Below are 25,304 nucleotides of genomic sequence, written 5' to 3' on the forward strand. Positions count from 1 at the left end.
CAAAGAAAAATGTAAATAGACAGAAACCATCCCTGAGGAACCACACACATTGGACTTACTAGACAAAGACATTAAATCAAAAGTTTCAAACATGCTCAATGCTAAGTGAAACCATAAAAATGAACTAAAGAATAATAGCAAGGTGATGTATGAACAAACTGAAAATATCAATAAAGAGATAGAAGTTACAGTAGGAAACCAAACAAATTTGGGAGCTGAAAAGCACAATAACTGAAATGAAAAAAATTGCTAGAGAAGTTCAACAGTAGATTTGGGCAGGCAGAAGGAAGAATCAGCCAACTTCAAGTTAGGCCAACTAAAATGATCTAGTCTGAGGAGTAGAAAGAAAAAAGAATGAGAAAAGTGAACAGAGCCTAACATACCTGTAGCATCAAGCAAAAACAATATATGCATATGGAAGTCACAGAAGAAGGAAAGTTAGAAAATTCCTTGAAATGAATAAAAAAAAAAAAACATAGAAAAACTTATGAGATGCATCTAAAGGAGTGCTTAGATGTGAAGTTATAGCTGTAAACATGTACAGTAAAAAAGAAATATCTAAAATCAATAAGTAACCTAACTATGCAGCTTAAGGAATTAGCATGTCTAGAACAGGATGCATAGTACTGGAACATAGTACTGGAAGTTCTAGCCAAAGTAATTCGTCAAGAAAAAGAAAGAAAAGGCCTCCAATAAAAGGGAAGAGCTATAATTATCTGCATTTGCAGATGGCAAAATCTTGTATCTGGAAAACCCATAAGAATTCAGAAAAGAACCTGTTGGAGCTAAAACATTCAGCAAAATTGTAGGATGGAAAGCAAACATGCAAATATCAATTGTATTTCTACACACTAATAATGAATAATGTACAAAGAGAATTAAAGCAATAATTTCATTTACGAGATTATACAAAATACATGTAAATAAAATTTCAAAGAAGTTTGAAATTTGTACACTGAAACCTATGAACCATTACTGACAGAAATTAAAGAAGACCTAAATAAATGGACAGACATTCTATATTCACGGATTCAAAGATTTAATACAACTCAGATGACTATACTACCAAAGCAATTCACAAATTCAGTGCAATCCCAATAAAAATCTCAATTGCATTTTTTTACAGAAATGAGAAAACCCATTCTAAAATTCATATGGAATTTCAAGAGACTCACAATAGTTAAAAAATATTGGTAAAGAACAAAATTGGAGGGCCCACACTTCCTGATTTCAAAACTTATTACAAAGCTACAGTAATCAAAGTAGTGTCATACTGGCTTAAAAGTGCACATATATACCAAAAGAATAGAATTGAGAGTCCAGAAATAAACCCATATATCTATGGTCAATTGAAGTTTTACAAGGAAGCCAAGACTATTGAATGAGGGAAAGAACAGTCTATTTAACAAATGGTGCTAGGAAAACTGGATATACACATGTAGAAGAATGAAGTTGGACCCTTACCTTACATCATATACAAAAATTAACTAAAATGTCAATTGAAGAGCTAAAATTGTAAAACTCTTAGAAGAAAACACAGGGGAAAATATGTATGCCCTTGGATTTGATAATGGCTTCTTAAATATAACACCAGAAATGCAGACAAACAAATTAAAAATGGATACATTTGACTTCATCAAAACTAAAAACTTTTGTACCTGAAAGGACACTATCAAGAGAGTGAACAGCACTGTTCACAATACCAAAGACTTGGAACCAACCCAAATGCCCATCAATGATGGACTGGATAAAGAAAATGTGGCACATATACACCATGGAATAGTATGCAGCCGTGAAAAAGGATGAGTTCATGTCCTTTGCAGGGACATGGATGAAGCTGGAAACCATCATTCTCAGCAAACTAACACAAGAACAGAAAACCAAACACCACATGTTCTCGCTCATAAGCGGGATTTGAACAATGAGAAAACATGGACACAGGGAAGGGAACATCACACACCGGGGCCTGTTGAGGGGGTGTGGGGCCAGCGGAGGGATAGCATTAGGAGAAATACCTAATGTAGATGACATGTTGATGGGTGCAGGAAACCACCATGGCAAGTGTATACCCATGTAACAAACCTGCACGTTCTGCACATGTACCCCAGAACTTAAAGTATAATAATAATAATAATAAAAGAAAGGCACACTAGTGGGCTTAACTCAAAATAAAAAAAGAGTGAACAGCAACTTAGAGGATGGGAGAAAATACTCACAGATTATATATCTGAGAGAGACTTAATATACACAATATATAAGGAACTCCTACATCTCAACAACAAAAAGACAAAAAACCCAATTAAGAAATGGGCAAAGGGCTTGAATAGACATTTCTCCAAAGAAGATACATAAATGGTCAATAGGCACATGAAAAAATGCTCAATATCATTAGTCTTTAGGAAAATGCAAATAAAAACCCAACTGAAAAAATTCAAATCAGTCTATGGCATTTTTATGTCAGCCTGAACTGATTAAGACACCATATAATTGACTATTATTCCACCATAAAAAGGAATAAAATTCTGATATATGCTACAACACGGACGAACATTGAGAACATTATGCTGTGTGAAATAAACCAAACACAAAATGACAAATATTGTATGACTTCCCATATAGAAAATATCCAAGATAGGCAATTTCATTGAAACAGAAAGTAGATTAGAGGTTATAAGGGATTGATGGAAAAGTGTATGTGAGTTATTCATTAATGAGTATAGAGTTTCTGCGTGGAGTGATAAAAATTTCCAGAAATAGATTATGGTGATAGTTGCACAACATTGTGAATATAATTAATGTCACTGAATTGTACACTAAAAAATGATTAAAATGGTAAAGTTAATGTTATATATGTTTTGCCACTGTAAAACAAAAACAAACAGAAAAAAAAGAGGGCAGTGGGAAAACATTACTGGTTGTCATAGGAAGGGAACATGCCTCTCTCAATTATTAATGCTCTATATACAAAATTGGTGAATAATTTTAGAAAGGGATGTATTGCTCTATAAAGACGGTGGTTACACTTTAAATGTGGTTCCAATCTTTTGGTGTACACCTGGAGGTAGAGAACTTGTTACAAATATAGAGTCCAAAAAATTTGCTTCAAGATATTTAGGTTCAGTAGATATGAGCTGGAGCTCAGGATTTTGCAGTTTAATAAACACTGCAGACAATTTTGATGAAAGTGATACACAACCAATGCTTTCAGAAACAATGCTATAAATGATGGTTAGGTCCTCAGCTGGGACTATAGAAGTGTATTTATCTCCAAATGTACATGGATATAGTAATATTTCAGTAATGCCTAACCATCATTTCTAATTCTATTCAACAAAATGTGTCCTAATATCCTTTCTGTAGTGTTGAATAGACAATAATTTTCTAGCTCTATACATTTTCATATATAATAGTCACCTTTTTAAGTAAGTTTCAAGTCAAGCACTCTAATTCGTATTCAACAGAAAGATAACATATCCAGTTTAGGATGTTATAAAGGACTTTCAGAATTCACTTGTATTATTATAGGTTATTTTTAAATTTAACTTTTATTTTAGATACAGGAGGTATATGTGCAGATTTGTTGTGTGCATATATTGCATCCAGGCAGTGAGGCGAGCACCCCATAGGTAGTTTTTCAAACTGCACTTCCTTCCCTCCTTCTCTCCTCTAGTAGTTGGTGTCTGTTGTTCCCATATTTATGTTCATGTGTACTCAGTGTTTAGCTCCCACTTATAAATGAGAAAGTGCAGTATTGTATTTTCTGTTCCAGCATTATTTTCTTAAGATATAGGTCATTTCTAAAATGTTTTAAAATGGGGACTTTTTGTAATAGGGATTTCTATAAAGCAGAAAATTGACTAAATTGTAAGATTATTCATCAAATGTACTGGTTGTGTATTGAAAAATTCTCGTATATTAGTCAACTTTTATTTGTGCATGCTTGGACTCCCTGACTGAATTGCGTACTTCTGGAGGACAGAAACTATGTATGCATATCACTGTGTCTACCATCACACCTAATAATGCTATTGACTAGACTAATCAACTGGTATGTTAACAGGCTAATTGGCTTAGTGTGATATAGTTCACAATAGTAAACTAAGTCTCTTTGGAAAATATCAGTAGGGCCAATCATATGATTAGGATTGCTGACCAGATTGTCTTACCTCATAGCACAGAGCAGAGATAGGCAACCAGAACAAAAGTAGCTGCTGGAATGTCAGGAAGCAAAAAAGTCTCGAGCAATACATATGGCTTAAAAAAAATTTTACTCTATTTTACAGTTCAGTGTGTATCATTATACATTTTTTGACTTCCAGAACAACCTCAGGAATATCTAAAGCAGAATACAAGGTAACAGCCTGATTCTGTATCTTCTGTTTCACAATAAACTTGGTCATCATTTGATATATCTTAATAAATGTTATATATAGAATGGATTGGCACCAAGCTTCCAGCATCTTTGTGTTTGAAATGTCTCATTCTTCCTAAATGAGATTATCATTTGTTCAATCAAATTCAGATGTTGTTCCTCATAAGTCTTATCCTTGAACTAACGGAAAATGCTAGAGGGTGAGAGTAAGCAATAGTCATTTTTTACAGAATTTTATCACGCTAAAAGCAGTGTCCAAATATTATACATTTTTACTGACTCTTCAAAGTCACTGCCTTGCACTCGTAAATTTTATTCATGAAATTCATGAATATTAAGAACAAATAGTTATTTCTTCAGTAGTAAGTGGGCACCCTGAATACAGGACTTGATAATATTAAAAGAATTAAATCAGGATACTGAGTTCTATTTGTATCTATGGAACTGATCTCTATTTCCCTGCTAAATCAGATCCTCTTTTGTCAATCACTTTTGTTACCTGGTCAACAAGACAGAGATGCATCCTGTAAATAAAGCAACAGTCGAGAGACATACCTTGAGCCCTATACTTCCTACATTGTTTGTTGTGTGACTGTGCCCAAGGACTTTACCATCTGTGACCCTGTCTCCTCAGAAGAAAGATACTAATAATTATCTAACTTAAAGGGATTCTGAAAAGAGTAAATGAGATAACAGATGTGTAAATCACTTTGTAAAAGACCAAATGATAAAGTCAGCCATTATTGCTGTTATTATTATCATAAATTTCTGCTTTGTGGCATCTTAAAAGAATTTACCAAATTAGATAAAGCATTATTTCAATAATCAAAATCCCTGGAGCTTAACAATAACAATGATAATAGCTAGCATTAGATATAACCCAACATGATATGGCTCTGCCTACCTATCTAATCTCATGCCCTACTTCTCTTTTTCCCTTCACTCTGTATTTTTCAGCCGCAATGATGTCTTTGCCTTTCCTAGAGAACATTAATAGCATTTTTCCCTTTTTAAAGACCTTACACTTCCTGTTCTCTCTGCCTGAAATGTTCTTCCCTGCCCACTCTCCCACCCAAACACAGTTATTTCATGGCTATCTCTTTTTGTGTCTTTCAGGTCTCTGATCAAGTGCCACATCTTTAGGGAAGAAGCTTTTCCAAACAACCGTAAGTAAAATAGCACGTGTCCTACCCCCACAGTCTGTCTCTAGTCCCTTATTCTGATCTAGTTTCTTCATGGTACTCATATCTGACATTATTTGTTTATGTATTATATATCTTTCCAATTAGAATATGAGATGGTTGAAAGAAAGATCTGTTCTCTGTCTTGGTTCACCATTGTATCCCAGCACATAAAACAGTGACACACTTATGGTAAATGCTCCATAAGCATTTATTCAATAAAAGAATTACATTTATTGAACTTTATATGCCAGGCCTTATTTTATAAGTATCATTGCACTTAATGTTGACAATAATGCTATGTGGTAGATACCATCATCCCTATTTTGCAAAAGAGAAAATTTAAGTTTAGCAAGGTTAAATAAGTTGTTCAATGGTCATACAGCAGTTAATTGGAAAACCCAGGATTTGAACACAGAGATTCTGATTCTAGTGGACTTATTCATAATACTCTAGTGCCTCTAGAGTTTATTTATTGAGCACTTACTATGTAGCAAGCTCTATGTTAAATGTTTTATGTGTGTAATTTCATTCAGTTGATATCCCTATCTTTACAGAGAGAAGCTTAAATCTTAGGTAGCTTATGCAATTTGCCTCAGTTACACACACAATCATGTGCTATCTTTTATGAAATATCTTTAAAAAGATGATGAAATTGTCACCTCATTTAAAGAATGCTCTTTCTGAATTTTTGTATTCTGAAAGAAAAAATAAGGGCAAAATGAGTTGTCTCAACATTCTGGCCAAGTGGTCTCTTATTTCCAAAACCATATTTTTGCTTTTCTTTTTGGCTACTGTTATGCATATTCCTAATCAAGGTTGAACTGTATTTTTACAAGCCTACACTTTTATTTGTGAGGGTAACAAGAGCGATCCCCTTGCTCATGTCAAATAGTGACGTAATTGGTGCACTAAAACTAGAACTCAGGTCTTGTGACTCTGGCTGAATTTCTAACTCCATTATACTTTGTCCTCATTAACAACTTGCTTTAACCAACTAAGATCATTGGAATATAATAATCATGTGTTTTAATCTGTTTAAACACTTTTCTGTAATTTCCGATGAATCTCAATCATCGCTCTTACCGTTGTCCATCTAGTTCAGGAGTCCCCAACCCCCAGGCCACTGACCCTGAAGGACCTGGCCTCACAGCAGGAGGTGAGCAGCGGGGATTGGGCATTACTCCCTGAGCTCCGCCTCCTGTCAGATCTATGGTGGCTTCAGATTCTCATAGGAGCTCAAATCCTTTTGTGAACTGCATGTACAAGGGATCTATGTTGCACACTCCTTACGATAATCTAATACCTGATGATCTGTGGTGAAACAGTTTCATCCCAAAACCAACCCCCTGCTTCCATGAAAAAATTGTCTTCCACAAAACCAGTCCCTAGTGCCAGAAAGGTTGAGGATCACTGACCTAGCTTTACATATTCTTTTTATTCACAACCATTTACTCAGATATATGACTGTGTATCTATTTAAGGACAAAATTTTTTGTGGGCAGACACCATGAGTAGCCTTTATTATATACCTTTAACAATTCAAAAAAGATCCAGGTACTATCTGGATGCTGAGTATATCCTAGGTCACTTATGTTAGCTCCTTTAATCTAAGTTTGGAGCACCACAAAAGAAAGATTCCATTGAAACATGAAACATGACATATTCAGACAAAACAAAAATCACATAAAGCCTTGGATACACATCAACACATAAACATATACACAGAATTCTGCAACATTTCAATTCATCCTTATTAACTTGGTTTGTACAGTTTTTCTTTAACAAGGGATGTCCCCAACAGTCATTCATGATAAACAGCAAGTATCGTGGGCATTACCACGATGGCTTTTGCCAAAAGGAAAATGAATAATCCAGTGTTTGTTTAGCTACAGAGACAGGCATGTTTTGCCATTAGCAGAGAGAATCTTGGCTGAACTAGTGAGGACCAACTCATTCCATTCCACTAAGCACAAATGGGAATCTTCTCCATTGTCTAGTTGCCAAACAAATATTTGCATTTGTGTAAGTGCATTTTCATATTCAAAAGGAAAGGTTGTTATGTGGGATACTTGCCATTTTTCAATAATGATGAAATAAACATTCTCTGCAGGGTCTGTATAATTAAAACCTTTGCTTTTTTAAAAAAAGGCACAATTAATTTATACTTATTTATAAGCTAAATTCTGTTGTCTTTTGAACCAGTGATTTCATTTTCACAAACAAGAAGATGAGCTTCAACCTTTACAACATTGGTATTACTTTCTGATTGGGAAAAATATTAACAGTCTGAACTTAAGCTTTTATTAGAGAAAAACTGAATTTTTAAATAAATCTATTTTTGAGCACATGAAGAGAAAAGAAAACAATTGTCCTTGTATTACTAGTGCTATTTTCCTATTTCTACCTATTCTACACGGTTAACATGAAATGCGTGTATATTGCATGCAGACACATTGTACTAATTACAAGTAGCTGATATTTCACTTAGTGAAAAAATACATGTTCAAGATACATAGAGTCAATATTGCTTATCAAGTAAGGTTACTAAGGGCAAAAAAATCGCCAATATCCACTTAATGTCTACTGAGATAATACATTTTGTGAGAAAAAGAGTAATTTAGAATTGATATTCAATGTAAAGAGTCAGAGGGGGCTTCTTGGAGGCAATGACTAAATTTATTGAGCAGAATTCTAAAGCTCAGAGAGATGGATCGGCAGAGAGAAGGCATTCTAAATAGGAACTCATTAGTTTATGTGTAATAGAGGAGGGTTCATTTAGGAAGACTGATGAAAAATGGTGTTAATGATTAACAATTGCAAGCTGATAGAGGTCTCTAAAGATCAGGAGATCAATGTGTATTTGTTAATAATCATAATAAGAAACCATTTTAGTTTTTTAAGAAAGGGAGTAACATAATAAAGCAAATCCAGGCTACAGTGAATATAGTATACTGGGTATAGATCATAGGGTCTGAATCTCAATTAGTAGATATGAATTCTGCTTCTTTCAATTCCTATCAACCTTGTGTAAGTTACTGAACTTCTTTGTGCTTCATATTCCTCAACAGTAAATTAGAACTAGTGATTGTGCTAACTTCATAGGGTTGGTGTGATGATTAGATGATTTCGTGCAAGTAAAATGATTAGGGGAGTACCTCACATAGAGTATCCAATTAATAAATGTTAGGTTCCTACATTAGTGGTGTGAGGGAAATATTATCCTTTAGCCATTTCTCAATCTATCCATTCTTATTGTTCTTATGTGCTTTAATCTAAGTCTTGTACCCTAAACAAACCAGTTTGCTCATCCTTGTCGCTCAGACAGACTTTGAACATATTATTCCTGCCTGTTCTTTTCCACCAAACAACATTCCTACTCTAGTTAAAACTCTTACTTCAGATAACATTCCTTCACTAATCCCACCCAGATTCCAGAAACCCTGCAGCATTTTATATGTGGTGCATGCGCTCCTGTCAGTTTTTCTGTGGTTGTCTTGGTGATTCAATCCCCTCCCTTCTCCACTGAAATCGTCCTCTCAAAGGTGGCTAACTTGACCAAGAATAGGAGCCAGAATTCACCAGTGTTATCCACACAAATCAATTTATTTTTTCATCATAGTTTATATATATTTTCATGATAACATGTTTCTCTACTGCCAATTAGTCAAAAGGGAAGCAGGTAGCTCCCTGGAGAAAATGGTTAAGTACTGAATGCTTGCAATATGTAGGCATGGGAATCAGACTGTTTGGGTTTGTATCCTGACTGTATTGTCTACTAGGCAACCTTAGGCAAGTGTTCTTAATGAATCTGTGCCTAGGTTTTCTCATCTACAAAATATAAAAAATAAAGGGTAAGTCATCTGATATTGTTTGGATCTGTGTCCTCAGCCAAATCTCATGTTGAAATGTAATTCCCAATACTAGAGGTGAGGCCTGATGGGAGGTGATTAGGTAATGCGGACAATTTCTCATGGTTTAACACCATCCCTACTTGGTGCTGTCGTCATCATAGTGAGTTCTCGTGAGATCTGGTTGTTTAAGAGATCAGGACCCTCTCTCTCAGTCCTGCTCCTGCCATGTAAGATGCTTGCTCCCACGTTGCCTTCTGCCATGAGTAAAAGCTCCTTGAGGCTTCCCCAGAAGCAGATGCCACCATACTTCCTGTACAGCCTGCAAAATCATGTGCCAATGAAACATCTTTTCTTTATTACCCAGGTTTCATGTATTTCTTTATAACAATGTGAGGATGGACTAATACACCACTTCATAGAAATGTTTAGAAAATTAAATAAAATAATGAATTTAAAGCATTTAGCATAGTATCTGGCAGGTAGGAATATCTTAGTAATATTAACTGTTATTTATTTAGTACTAATCCCAAAACATAGGAGAAAAATTATTATCTTTATCTTATAGAACAAGAAATAGGTTTAGAATAAAGGACCTTATTCAAAGTGACAGAGCTAATAAATGGCTGCTGCTATTCTACTGCATTCATTTTATCCTGCTATTTTTCTGAGTTTCCACAACCTTTTAGATATTTAAAAGAGAAGATTATTACTTTATGTCAATTCAGTTAGTAATACTTATTTCTTTTGTACCTATGGTCATATAATTATCAGCCCTGTACTAAACCATCTGATTCTACCACTCTTGCCTCTAGGTGTATTGCAAATTTAAGTGTCTTCTATGTAATACCTGTAGGTGAGAGATGGCTTATCATGTGCAAATAAAACGGCATCAATGAGGAAGAGTCCTGACTTCTTGTTTTCCAGATCAATCCTACAACTGGGTATCAAGGCTTTATTTATTTGCATTTAAGTGTGTATCACCACTGAGTGTCCCTAATTCTAAAAGCACATATTATAACAATTAATGTAACCCTAAGAAACTGGGTTTAAAATTCAACATTCAATAAATGTCCTGTAGAAAAGTCACAGCAATGTTAAATCGATTACCTTAAACTAGTGCTTTCCCAAAGCATGTGTGGCAGAACACTGGTTTAATAAGAAGCTCCTTAAAAAAAAACATTTAGTGGTCAATGAAATTTGTTAAGCACTACATGCTATAATCACCTTCCAGGAAATTTACAATGCTGTATTAGTTATTTTGGTTGTAAGTAACAGAGAGCAACTTGAGCTAGCTTCAGCTAAAAGGTAATTAATTGGAAAAAAATTATGGTAATTCACAGAAATCGAAAGAAGAGTTGAACAACTGACCCTCAATAAGAGAAGGAATTAGAATATCTCAGCAGCAAGAGTTCACAGAGCTTCCTGAATGTACATCCTTAGACCAGTGCTGGCCAGAGTGTTTAAAATTATCCTAAAAATCTTAAGGGCTACAGTGCCTGGTACACACTGCATGTGAGTCTTCAATAATTCTTAGCTATCATTATTATGCATTTTATGTGCAAATGAGACACAAGATATTCTGATGTAGAGATCTGGGATGGGGTTCAAGAATCAGCATTTTTGCATAACTTCCCACATGAGTATGAAGTGGAGTCTTTGAGAGCCACTTCTCATGCACCAGTATCAAATGCCACAGACATCAGCAATGTCTAGCTTCTGTGTCTCTCAGCTCAAAACTGTATAAGGACAATTATTCTAATTGGGCCTTTGAGGTTCAAACATTTTATTTCATGGCCAAACAGCTATGGCTAGGGAATTAGAATGTGCTTGACTTCAGAAGACATATTTCTGAGTAATAAGGGTATGCTATGATCTGAATGTTTGTGTTTCCACAAAATCCACATGTTGAAACCAAATCCCCAGTTTGATAGTATTACCAGGTGGGGGCTTTTTGGAAATGATTAAGTCATGAGGGTAGAGACCTCGTGAGTGGGATAAGTGCCCTTATAAAAGAAGGCAGAAGGAGCTTGTTAGCCCCTTTTCCCATGTGAGGACACCTAGTCTATGAAGAATGAGCCCTTGCCAGACACTGAATCTTCTGGCGTCTTGACCTTGGACTTCTCAGTCACCAGAACTGTGAGCAATAAATATCTGTCATTTAAAAATTAACCAGCCTAAATGAATTTGTTATAGCAGCCTGAACAAATGAATACAGGGCAGTTCCCAGAGAAGAGAAAATCTTTGTGAACTGCGTAGCCACCCCAAGAAATTTCTGCCTTTAGAAACATTCTAAGAACTGCCTTTTAAAAGAAATCTGCTTAATTTTGTCGACCCAGACTTTACCTAAACTCATTTGACCACAAGATCCCATTTTTACCCATATGTAATAATATTATTCAGAGCAAATAATCTGCACAACACACATTAGGAAATGTTGAGGTAGAAAACTATTGAGTTAAAGCTATTATTTCCTCATCTTCACAGATTTGTGCCTAACCTTGCTTTCAACTGATGCTCACATAATTTATTTCTCTATATGACACAGCGGATGGCTCAGCCTCACAATTCTGAAAGAATCTTTTGTCTCTTGGCTCACTAACTCATGAAATGCCCTGTAACAAAAAAGACAAAGGGATTTCATATAATCAAATAAGTTTAGCAAACGTTGTATATAAACTTTTAAAATTTCACAATGTATTTAATCATATAAAAGACTCTGAGAAGACTTGTAACAAAGACAATTCTTCAGCTTCGCTTAACTCAATATTTTTCAAACTTATTTTTTGAGAGGAACTAACTCCTATCAATAATGCTTACCTTACCCACACGCTGCAGCAGAATGGAAGCCTGGGAATTACAAGTCCATTTTTTCCCTCCATTTCTTCCTTCTTTCTTCTTAATATTTTTCTGGTCTAGAAAGAACAATTATTTTAGAAAGAATAGCCCCACAGAATTTCTGGTCTGAAATTGACCCTATTTGGCTATTACTTAAGGCATCTCTTTCTAACTTTCTTTGTTTTTCCCTCTATTATAAGAATGGTGAAGATCATAGCACATTCTTCTGAACCAAATAAATGTTGTGTCAAAAGCACATGGTATGAAAGGCATGCTTAGAATTCTGGTTCTTTGCAGTTGTACAACAAAAACAACTTTTGTTTTATTTTACAGCATTTAAAATTGTTTTTGCTGAAATGCAAAACTGAGAAGCCACAAAAATTGGATTAACCACAAATCAAAGAATGCCTGGAGCAATGCATAGGTTATATACTTGTGCATCAGCTTCTCGAGTGTCTGCCTTAATGGATAATATTCCCTAAAGCATTTTTATGTGTTTCAAACAGTAAGTAAAACAAGTTACAAGAGGTATGTTCACCTACTGAATTTACCTGCTGTTACATCTGCATTTGACATGGCTGCCCTTGAGTTTCATACATTTATAGAGCCAGGCTACTGTGCTGCTTAGTATGGGGGTGACTTGGATAAGTTTTGAGGATGAGCAGTCAGTTCACTTAAAGGAAGAACTAACTGGGTCACCATCAAACATTTTTTTTTTTTTTTTTTTTTTTTACATTTTTCAGAGAAAGATCACATCTGCGAGAATCACTAGAAATGGGGAAGATAAAAATATCAAAGCAAAATTGAGACTTAGCTTCCTGACACAGCTCTCCCATACACCAACACTTGGCAAAAAAAAAAAAAAAAAAAAGAAGCTAAAGCTTAATAGGCATTTATTACTGTTATTTAAAATAAGGTCAGAAACCAAACACAAAGAACCCAGCTCAAGCTGTCTGCCACCTGTCTGGGTCTGGCTGCATGAAGCTGCCACATATTCCCTGGTGGCTGTCCTTCTTGACTACCTAACGGGTTGAACAGCCATCTGTGTCTCCTGCCATCACTAATCAGGATGGTATACACATCTATTGTCCTTGGGCTTCGGGGCTCTTAGAGCATTATGGTTCCTGCCTATGGCTTATTGCTTAAGGAAAGCTAGTCTGGTTCACAGAGAATTTCTGAAACTCTCCTTTCCTCTCCTTCCGTGACCCTCTGACAGCTTCTCTGCTCTTTCCACCCTTCAGTGGTCCCTCATTCGATTTCCATTTAATCATTAAAATCATCATCACCAAGCTGTCTTTCTCCAGGACTCCATCTGCTTTGCTTTCAAATTCCACATCCTCTGGGACAAAGCACCCCTGAGAATTCCATCTATTTTGCAATCTTAAAACTTGAGTTTAGCAGTTACTGACTCTCAATAGTGAGGGAAGCCCCAGCTGTTTGGCTTTAAAGAGGGAAACTGCACACACACACACACACACACACACACACACACAAAGTCATAATTGGGCAACAGAATAAAGAGAGAAAATATACTGAAAATGTTCTTGGAGTTTCTGATTTATTCTGACAGCCACTTAAATTCCATAGAGCAGATATTTACTAAACATATTATATAAGTAATAGAATCTGAAGATAGAAAAATAAATCATAGACCCAGCCACATAAGGTGTATGTTGTCTAATTTTATAGGATCTCAATGTGCTTAAACTATAATGTTAGATTTAAGAAACAATGAGTAAATTGGGGGTGTGTATCTTTGTCCTAAATGATCAGAGTTTTAGAAAAAAGAAATAATAGTGTGGTTTTCAGAATTCATTGTTTATTTTTAGTATGTTCCTTGTTTTATCTAATTTACAGGATGTTAATCCCTTCCATCTAATTTTTAAATATACATAGAAATATAACTGAAATACTGTGTTTGCTCACCATGCAAGCTTTCATTTATGTGAGAAAGTCTAGCCTAATTTCTTAAGTTCTTTTCTAACATTACAGAATACTTTTAATTATAAGAATTAGGCCAGAACTTTGGTTTTAATCACTGTGGAAATTCAACTCTTATTTCTCTTATACAAAAAGAAAGCCAGTACACTTACTGTATGTGAAAGTCTTTTACCTGTTGAAAAGAAAATAATGTTTTGATTATAGTAATTCAGTCTTTCATTAGTACTATTCAGTTTTGCTGCTATTCCTCATCCCAACATTCAAAAACTAATTAAGCAGTCTTAATTATTACTTATCACATGCCTAGAATACATGTCAAACAGTCCATTAAGTGTCTTCAAAGTCCTTTACCCTGCTCTTTTCTATCTCTTTATTTTTATAGTACTTATCACTGACACCCAGATAACTCAGACAGGAAGAGAGCCTAAACAGCAAATAACTGTGATTGTGGTACTTGAATAAATACCAGGTGACAAGTTTTAATAACATAAGGAAATCACACATGTGAAAAGAACCCTGAGATCTGTAAAATAATTTGGGTAAAATAAGCAGCACAGGCTTTATCTAAACCACTGATTTAATATTGGTAGCAGTTACAATTGTAATTAAATTATTCACTCTTGTTTTTATTTTTCCTGTTTCCCTTTCAAGTCACTCACACACATTCATTCCCCAGGTTCCTTTTAAGGATGCAATCATAAAGACTAAACTATTCCAAGGGACCTCTTTCTTACTTAGATAGTCTTTCCCTACTGAAATTTCCAACTCAAATTTCCCAAGTGGTTTCCAAGCAAATGTTTAGTATCAGTGCTTTTGGACAGAAAAAGTAAACTATTCTGCTTTTTAAAGCCTAACCACTTAAGTCCAAATAAGCATTATTAAATGCATTTATATATATATACACACACATACATACACACACACACACACACATATATATATATATATATATATATATATATATATATATATATAGAGAGAGAGAGAGAGAGAGAGAGAGAGAGACAAAGAGATCTATCTATACTTGTTAAGTTCACTTAGTCACAAAAAAGGGAATGTAAATACTAAACAAGAGCGTATGTGAGATACCCCTGGGGACTTTCAGAAAAATTTAAACAGGTCAGCAATTTATGAGGGATCTGTAAACAAATCTATGGAAAATGCTTCAGTTCACCAGTAATATAAAGTGTGCACATTAAAACAAAAAAACTTCTCTGAGCAAATTCGCAATTATTTAAAATAATGGATATAGCAAAGGCACATGGAAACAGGATTTTTAATATAGTCAGTGGAACTGAATTTGGTAAACACATTAGGAAAGCAATTTGAAAATAAGTATTAGCATTCTTAAAAATGATCTTACTCTGATTCAATAAGCTCACCTTTAGGATGCAATGCTTTGGAAATTGTGATGGTTAATACTGAGCGTCAACTTGATTGGATTGAAGGATACAAGGTACGGATCCTGGGTGTGCCTGTGAGGGCGTTGGCAAAGGAGATTAACATTTGAGTCAGTGGGCTGGGAAAGGCAGACCCACCCTTAATCTGGGTGGGCGCAATCTAATCAGCTGCCATCATGGCTAGAATATAGAGCAGGCAGAAAAACGTAAAAAGAGAGACTGGCCTAGCCTCCCAGCCTACATCTTTCTCCCATGCTGGATACTTCCTGCCCTTGAACATCAGACTCCAAGTTCTTCAGTTTTGGAACTCAGACTGGCTCTCCTTGCTCCTCAGCCTGCAGATGGCCTATTGTGGGGCCTTGTGATCATGTGAGCTAATACTTAAAAAACGTATATATATATATATACACACACACACACATACATATATATGCATTTATTTATTATGTTTTATTTATTTATTATTATTTATTTATTCCATTCTTCTCTCTAGGGAACCCTGACTAATTTTGGTAATAGCAGTGGTTCTAGAGGATCAGAATATTAGGGATGGGGTTCTTTCATTGGTTTTGGGGGTTTCTGGAGTTGACTGTTTAATATGATTAGACCCAAACATGCTAAGGACCCTACTTATAATAGTATGAAGAACACTGACATTCCTTGGCGTGAACTGTTTAGAAAGTTATGCAAAATACATGCATTTGACACTCCTGATTCATTGCTCATGGAAGGTAAAGAGGTTAGTGAACCTATACATAATACCTTTGACCACATGTGGAGAACCAAGGAACTTAATGAAGCTTGTTGGTTGCTCGTAAGTTCAGTGGACAAAGCGATGAAAGAAAATGATGAACTCAGGGATTCTGTCTCCCGGCTTCAGAAGCAGATACTGAACCTCAAATCGGCTAAGATTGCCCTGAGTGAGAGTCTTATTGTCTGTAGAGAGAGAGCTGAAGTTGTGGAAAAAAAGACATAAGCTCTTACCATGTGAGTGGCTGACCTGCAATGAAAGGTTCATGCACAGTCTCAACAGGTGTGTACTGTTAAAGTGAAGGCATTAATTGGAAAAGAATGGGACCTCACAACTTGGAATGGAGATGTGTGGGAGAACCCTGATGAAGGTGGGGACACTGAGTTTGTAAACTCTGATGAACCTTTTTTGCCAGAAGAAACAGTTTTCCCATCCCCAGTAGTGGCAACATCTCCTCCCTGAGCCATGCTGCCATCAGCCTTTCTACTTTAGTCTGAGGAGATAAACCCTGTGCTGCCTGAGGCAACCATGATGGCCTCCCCTGAGGCAGTTGCCAGGCAAGATAATGTTGATTCTCCTCAGGAGCAGCCCCCAACACCCCTTTTTGCTTCTAGACCTATAGCTAGACTAAAGTCCTGGGGAGTCCCTAGAGGTGAGACTGAGAGTGTGACCTGTGAGGAGCTGCGCTACATTAAAAAAAATCTGCTTGAGTTTCTAAGTTATATAAACAGAAATCTGGAGAACAGGAATGGGAATGGATATTAAGGGTGTGAGAGAATGGTGGAAGGAAGATAGAGATGAATCAGATTGATTTTATTGATTTGGCCCACTTAGTAGGGTCTCTGCATTTAATGTTGCAGATCGGGGAGTTAAAAAAGGTTCTAATAGTTCATGTGCCTGGTTAGCTGAAATATGGATTAAAAGATGGCCCACTGCGAGTGAGCTGGAAATGCCTGATCTCCCTTGGTTTAATGTAGAGGAAGGGATCCAAAGGCTTAGGGAGATTGGGATGGTGGAGGGGATTAGTCACTTTAGACCTACTCATCCCAGCTGAAAGGGTCCAGAAGATATATCCTTGACCATTGCCTTGCAAAATATACTTGCGAGGGCACCATCTGCATCTTTGAAGAGCCCTGTAATTGCTCTTCTCTGTATGTCACATCTAACAGTGAGAATGACATTCACTTAACTACAAAATTTAAATACAACGGGAATAATTGGATCCCAAGGTGGCAGGGGCCAAGTGGCAGCACTCAACCATCAAAGGCAGGGTGGGCATAGCTACTGTAATGCACAGGAGAGGCAAAACAGCAATCAGAATAGTCTGACTCATGTAGATCTCTAGCATTGCTTATTTAATCACGGTGTTCCTAGAAGTGAAATTGATAGGAAGCCTACTGCATTCTTACTTAATTGATATAAGCAGAAAACTTTTAGGTCGAATGGACAAAAGGCTAACTTGAAGTATAAAAACTGAGAATCATGGCCTGTCAGTCAGTTTCCAGACGTGAGCCAGTTTACAGACCCAAAGCCCCTTGAATGAAGGGGAGGCTGGGTCCCCTTGAAAAAGGACCCCACTACATTGCTGACAATTTATGCAGTGAATCTTTCCCCCATCCTTCCCCAGGGAGACCTCAGGCCTTTTACCAGGGTAACTGTGAATTGGGGAAAGGGAAATGATCAGATATTTTTGGGACTACTGGACACTGGCTCTGAGCTGATGTTGATTCCAGGGGACCCAAAATGTCGTTGTGCTCCTCCAGTTAAAGTAGGGGCTTATGGAGGTCGGGTAATTAATGGAGTTTTTAGCTCAGATCTGACTTACAGTGGGTCCAGTGGTTCCCAGGGCTCATCCTGTGTTCATTTCCCCAGTGCCACAATGCATAATTGGCATAGACATGCTTAGTAGCTGGCAGAAACCCCACATTGGCTCCCTGATTGGTAGAGTGAGGGCTATTATGGTGCAAAAGGCCAAATGGAAGCCATTAGAGGTGGCTCTACCTAGAAAAATAGTAAATCAAAAACAGTATCACATCCCTGGAGGGATTGCAGAGATTAGTGCCACCATCAAGGGCTTGAAAGACGCAGGGGTGGTGATTCCCACCACATCCCCATTCAGTTCTCCCATTTGGACTGTGCAGAAGACAGATGTATCTTGGAGAATGACTGTGGATTATCGTAAGCTTAACCAAGTGGTGACTGCAATTGCAGCTGCTATACCAGGTATGGTTTTATTGCTTGAACAAATTAACACATCTTCTGGTACCTGGTATGCAGCTATTGACTTGGCAAATGCCTTTTTCTTCATTCCTGTCCATAAGGCCCACCAGAAACAATTTGTCTTCAGCTGGCAAGACCAGAAAAATACCTTTACTGTCCTCCTTCAGGGGTATATAAACTCTCCAGCTTTGTTTTATAATCTTATTCAGAGAGACCTTGATCACTTTTCACTTTTGCAAGATATCACACTGGTCCGTTACACTGATGACATAATGATTATTGGATCCAGTGAGCAAGAAGTAGCAAACACACTAGACTTATTGCTGAGACATTTGTGTGCCGGAGGATGGGAAATAAATCCAACCAAAAGTCAGGGACCTTCTACTTCAGTAAAATTTCTAAGGGTCCAGTGGTGTGGGACCTGTTGAGATATTCCTTCTAAGGTAAAGGATAAGTTGCTACATTTGGGCCCTCCTACAACCAAGAAAGAGGAACAATGCCTAGTGGGCCTATATGGTTTTTGGAGGCAACACATTCCTCATTTGGGTGTGTTACTCCAGCCCATTTATCAAGTGACCCAAAAGAATGCCTGCCAGTTTTGAGTGGGGTCCAGAACAGGAGAAGGTTCTGTAACAGATCCAGGCTGCTGTTCACGCTGCTCTGCCACTTGGGCCATATAATCCAGCAGATCCAATGGTCCTTGAGGTATCAGTGGCAGATAGGGATGCTGTTTGGAGCCTTTGGCAGGCCCCCATAGGTGAATCACAGTGGAGACCTCTAGGATTTTGGAGCAAGGTCCTGGGATCTTCCACAGATGACTACTCTCCTTTTGAGAGCGAGCTCTTGGCCTGTTACTGGGATTTGGCAGAAACTGAATGTTTGACTATGGGTCATCAAGTCACCAGGTGACCCGCACTGCCTACCATGAACTGGGTGCTTTCTGACCCATCTAGCTATAAAGTGAGTCATGCAGAGCAGCATAGCATAATCAAATGGTATTGGTATATATGTGATTAGGCCTGAGCAAATCCTGAAGGCACAAGTAAGTTACATGGGGAAGTGGCTCAAATGCCCATGGTCTCTACTCCTGCTGCCCTGCCTTCTCTCCCCCAGCCTGCACCGATGGCCTTATGGGGAGTTCCTTAAGATCAGTTGACAGAGGAGGAGAAGACAAGGGCCTTTTTCATAGGTGGTTCTGCACGATATGCAGGCACCACCCGAAAGTGGACAGCTGCAACACTCAGCTCCTGTCTAGGACATCCGTGAAAGACAGTGGTGAAGGGAAATCTTCCCAGTGCACAGAACTTCAAGTAGTGTGCCTTGTTGTGCACTTTTCATGGAAGGAGAAATGGACATATGTGCAATTATATACCGATTCATGGGCTGTAGTCAATGGTTTGGCTGGATGGTCGGGGACTTGGAAGAAGCATGGTTGGAAAATTGATGAGTAAGTAATTTTGGGAAGAGGTATGTGGAAGGACCTCTCTGAGTGTTCAAAAACTGTGAAGATATTTGTATCCCATGTGAGTGCTCACCAACAGGTGACTTCATCAGAGGAGAATTTTAATACTCAAGTGGATAGGACGACCTGTTCTATGGACACCACTCAGCCTGTTTCCCCAGTCACTTCTGTCATCACCAATAGGCCCAGGAACAAAGTGGCCATGGCGTCAGGGATGGAAGTTACGCATGGGCTCAGCAACATGGACATCCACTCACCTAGGCCGACCTGCTTATGGCCACTGCTGAGTGCCAATTTGCCAGCAGCAGAGACCAACACTGAGCCTTCGATATGGCGCCATTCCTTGGGGTGATCAGCCAGCTACCTGGTGACAGGTTGATTATATTGAAATTCTTCCATCAAGGAAAGGGCGGAGGTTTGTCCTCACTGGAATAAACATTTACTTGGGATATGGGTTTGCCTATCCTGCACACAATGCTTCTGCCAAGACTACCATCCATGGACTCATGGAATGCCTTATTCACCGTCATGGTATTCCATATAGCATTGCCTCTGACCACAGCACTCACTTTACAGCTAAAGAAGTGTGGCAGTGGGTTCCTGTTCATGGAATTCACTGATCTTACAATGTTTCCTATCATTCTGAAGCAGTTGGATTGATTGAATGGTGAAATGGCCTTTTGAAGTCACAATTACAACGCCCACTAGGTGACAATACTTTTCAGGGTTGAAACACAGTTTTCCAGAAGGCTGTGTATGTTCTGAATCAGTGTCCAATATATGGCACTCTTTCTCCCATAGCCAGGATTCACAAGTTCAGGAATCAAAGGGTGGAAGTGGAAATGGCACCACTCGCTATCCCCCGTAGTGATCCACTAGCAAAATTTTTGCTTCCTGTTCCCATGACATTATGTTCTGCTTGCCTAGAGATCTTAGTTCCAGAGGGAGGAATGCTGCCACCAGGAGACACAATGATTCCATTAAACTGAAAGTTGAGATTGCCACGTGGACTCTTCGGGCTCCTCCTACTTTTAAGTCAACAGGCTGAGAAGAGACTTACAGTGTTGGCTGGGGTGACTGACCTGCACTATCAAAATGAAATCAGTCTACTACTCCACAATGGAACTAAGGAAGAGTATGCATGGAATACAGGAGATCAATTAGGGCATCTGTTAATATTATCATGCCCTGTGATTAAGGTCAATGAGAAACTACAACAGGCCAATCCAGGCAGGACTACAAATGACCCAGACCCTTCAGGAATGAAGGTTTGGGTCACTCTACCAGTAAAAAAACCCCATGACCTGCTGAAGTGCTTGCTGAGGGCAAAGGGAATACAGAATGGGTAACAGAAGAAGGTAGTCATCAATACCAGCTACGACTACGTGACCATCTGCAGAAATGAGGATGGTAATTGTCATGAGTATTTCATCCTTCTTTTGTTAAAAACATGTTTGTGCATGTATACACTTGTACTAAAAATGTTTCTTCATTTTATTTCCTTTCTCTTATATCATGTGACGTAAGATTGATTGACTTCGCATTAGAATTTAAGTATTCTTAACTTTATGTAATAGTATTTGGGTTGGAGTTTGATGTGTTTCTGGTTGTATGAAAAATGGTTGTATTATGTTGGGCAAAATTATGACTTTATTATTGTCTTTATTTGAAGATTATGTATGATCTCAGGAGATGTGTATGGGTTCAAGTTGACAGGGGGTGGACTTGTGATGGTTAATCCTGAGTGTCAACTTGATTGAATTGAAGGATACCAAGTATTGATACTGGGTGTGTCTGTGAGGGTGTTGCCAAAGGAGACTAACATTTGAGTCAGTGGGCTGGGAAAGGCAGATCCACCCTTAATCTGTGTGGGCACAATCTAATCAGCTGCCAGCATGGCTAAATATAGAGCAGGCAGAAATATGTGAAAAGAGATACTGGCCTAGCCTTTCAGCCTACATATTTCTCCTGTGCTGGGTGCCTCCTGCCCTTGAACATCAGGCTCCAAGTTCTTCAGTTTTGGAACTTGGACTGACTCTCCCTGCTCCTCAGTCTGCAGATGGCCTATTATGGGACCTTGTGATCATGTGAGTTAATACTTAATAAACTCCTCTTTATATATGTATTTATTCCAACAGTTCTGTCCCTCTAGAGACCCCGACTAATACAGAAATTATCCTCAACCCAATATATATTATGCACAATGATCATCACAGTTTTGTTTGTAACGGTGAAAAATTGAAAATCACCGATAGAGAAATTGGTTGGTAAGTTACATAGTGTCATCGACTCAATGAAATATCATATAGCCATTGGAAATAATGTTTTTAAAAACTTAGAAGCTTGTGTATAATATAGTATTAAATAAAAAATAATACAAATGTGTACTTACTGTATAATAATAGCTATATAAAAATAACATGTGTTGTTAAATATGCATTTAAATTGTGATACATTCTAAAAGGGAACATTTAAGGCATGAAGGGGCAGAGTCCAGAGCATAGACTTCCAGCTGGTTCAGATGATTCAGAGAAAGTAAAATTTCAGCTGATACTCAAAGGATGTGTAAGAATTGACTAGGCGAATTGGGGAAGAAAAGGACAGAAGAGGATTTCAAGTAGAAAAAACATTTTTGTAAAGGTTTGAAAGCATGAAAGAGGAAATTTTGAGGAAATTTTGATTGTCTAGTAAGGCTACTGAATTATTTTAAGACTTGTTCAGCACATGTATCCTAGAACTTAAAGTATAAAAAAAAAAAAAAAGACTTGATCAGATATGCTGTTTAGAAAGCTCACTCTGGTTTTAGTGTGGAAAAAGAACTGGAGAGGAGTAAGACTGGAGATGGGTGAACAAATGCTTGTAGCATTTACATGGGATTTCTCCATAAAAAATTAAAGTTCAATATCAGTCTGTCCCATAATTCTGCATGTTAATGGTTGACTTGTCTCTGAGCTTTTTAAAAGGCACCAGATTATTTTTATATTTTTAGCCCCAGAACATAGCACAGAAATTGGCACAGAGTAGGTGGCTCAAGAAATACCTAAAAAGACAAATGGTAGTACTCCTTTAGAGTAGCTTAAACTCTAAATTTAGGCTCATTTTTGGTTAAACTCAGTAGAGCAAGCAGTACACACAAAATAGAGTATATTGCTATTTCCAATAAAGTATACTATTAAATTAAAGCAATAGCACCTTTATTAAACAAATACCAATCTTCAAACCTGAAAACAAATGACAAGCATTATCCATAGTAGTGGAGGCAACTCAATGATTCAGCCACAGGTGAGTGATTTTTAGGTAACCACTGAAGTTGATCTTTATGAAGCTATACTTGGTATGTCAATGAATAGGAGTAATTTTAGTAGTGTAAATTACATATGTGTAAGAATAAAGACCTAATATAAACATTTCCAAAATGAATTGCTAAGTTATAGTGACAGGATTGTGAATGTTAGAGAAGAGAATAAAGGTAACAAAATGCATAATAACAATTTTTTAAAAAAATCTTGTGCATATACAGGTGCTCCTCAGCTTATGATGAGTTAAAACCTGATAAACCCATTGAAAATTTAAATTACCGTACGTTGAAAATGTGTTTAACACACCTAACCTACTCAACATCATAGCTTAGCCTAGCCTACTTTAAACATGCTTAGAACACTTACTTACATTAGCCTACGGTTGGACAAAATCATCTGGCAACACATTAAACTCTAGAGTGTCAGTTGTTTCTAGAAGCTGCTGCTCACTGCTGCTGCCCAGAATCGCAAGAGGTATTGTACTGCTTTCTACTGAATGCATATGGCTTTCGTACCATCATAAAGTTGAAAAATCATAAATGGAATCAATGTGAGGCAGGGACAATCTGTAATATTAAATGGAAAAATGATACAAATGTGTACAACTGTTATCATTATAGCTGTATAAAAATGAAAACATGTTTAAAGTGGAAAGGGACACTGGAAGGGAATATACCAAAATTACAATGAGGTGATAAAATTATGAGATCTATTCTTTAAGTACATAGTTTACCACTTCTGTACACTCTTTTCAAAATTAGAAATAAATTATTAAATCTAATTTATAGAAGTATAATTTTAAGTTACATATAATCTTGAGTAAAATTTGTTAAATTCTTAGGAATGACAAAACCATAATTTTATGTGTAATGTAAACTATGTAAATGCAAAATTGAGTTAGTTCATCTTAATACATAGCTCTTTAGACATGATTTTATGATCAATCCATTATGAACACCATCTGATACCATTCAACTCAATTTCTGGCTTATTACCTATTCTCTTTTGGCTCAACATTTCTAATGGTATAATCTACAGCCAAGTATTTTTTGTTTTTCTTTTCTAGTCCTTTCCTACAGTTAGAAAGTCTGTTGTCTGCATGCAGGTAAAATTGCCAGCCAAAGTTTTGTATAAATTAAGTTTTAATTGAGTGTCTTTTAGCCTTGACACTTGGAATGATGCTGAAGCCTGAAAAACCATAAACTAGTCTGAGTTTCCCTTTAAAGGAGTTCAGTTTACATTAAGCCTGGAGTGAATCTGGTGATTTCAGATTCTCTAGGACTTTGGAGAAATAATTAAACTGGTTTTATTGGTGGTGTAATGATTGGAGATACCACTAGGTTGTTATGACCTTCCTCTGGGTTGAAGTGACAAGGAAGCCCATCAGAAACAGCCAGGTACCAGATAAATCATGAGTTGAATGACTACAGAGATGATAACTCCCCTCCCCCACCTGCTCCCCACAAATTTTTTTATTTCCGCTATAAATCAAGAATTTAATTTTGTTTCCACTGATACTATAGATCACAAGAGTTATTTTAAAAGACAATAACTTTTTCCTGGGTTTTTGTTTTACTTTGAAGAAGGAACTATTGCCAGGATTCCTGTCACCAATGTACACTCATTATGCCTAGAAAGATGATAAAAAAAAACTTAACAATTTTCACAACTCAATTTAATTCTACATTCTGTGCTTGGCAGAATTCACACTGAGTATGCTTAACTAACTACTCTATCAACTCTTATAAAGACCATGGCAATATTAACTCTTTTTCTTGAATGCATAATTGAGCATTGCTCAAAAAGAACCATCTCAGAGATACAGAACAGCTTTTCTGTTAGTTAAAGTGAAGTCTCAACCAGGTATAGTTATATCTTATTGCTTAGAATGTGTTTCTGCATTGCTTCTGTCTTCCTTTCTTTCAATTACCTCTTTCAGAGTTCATTAAACCTATTTTTTGTGTGTCCACTTACCATTTACTCTAAGCA

This window comes from Theropithecus gelada, chromosome X (genome assembly GCF_003255815.1).
Source record: "Theropithecus gelada isolate Dixy chromosome X, Tgel_1.0, whole genome shotgun sequence".
In the NCBI taxonomy this organism is placed as follows: domain Eukaryota; kingdom Metazoa; phylum Chordata; class Mammalia; order Primates; family Cercopithecidae; genus Theropithecus; species Theropithecus gelada.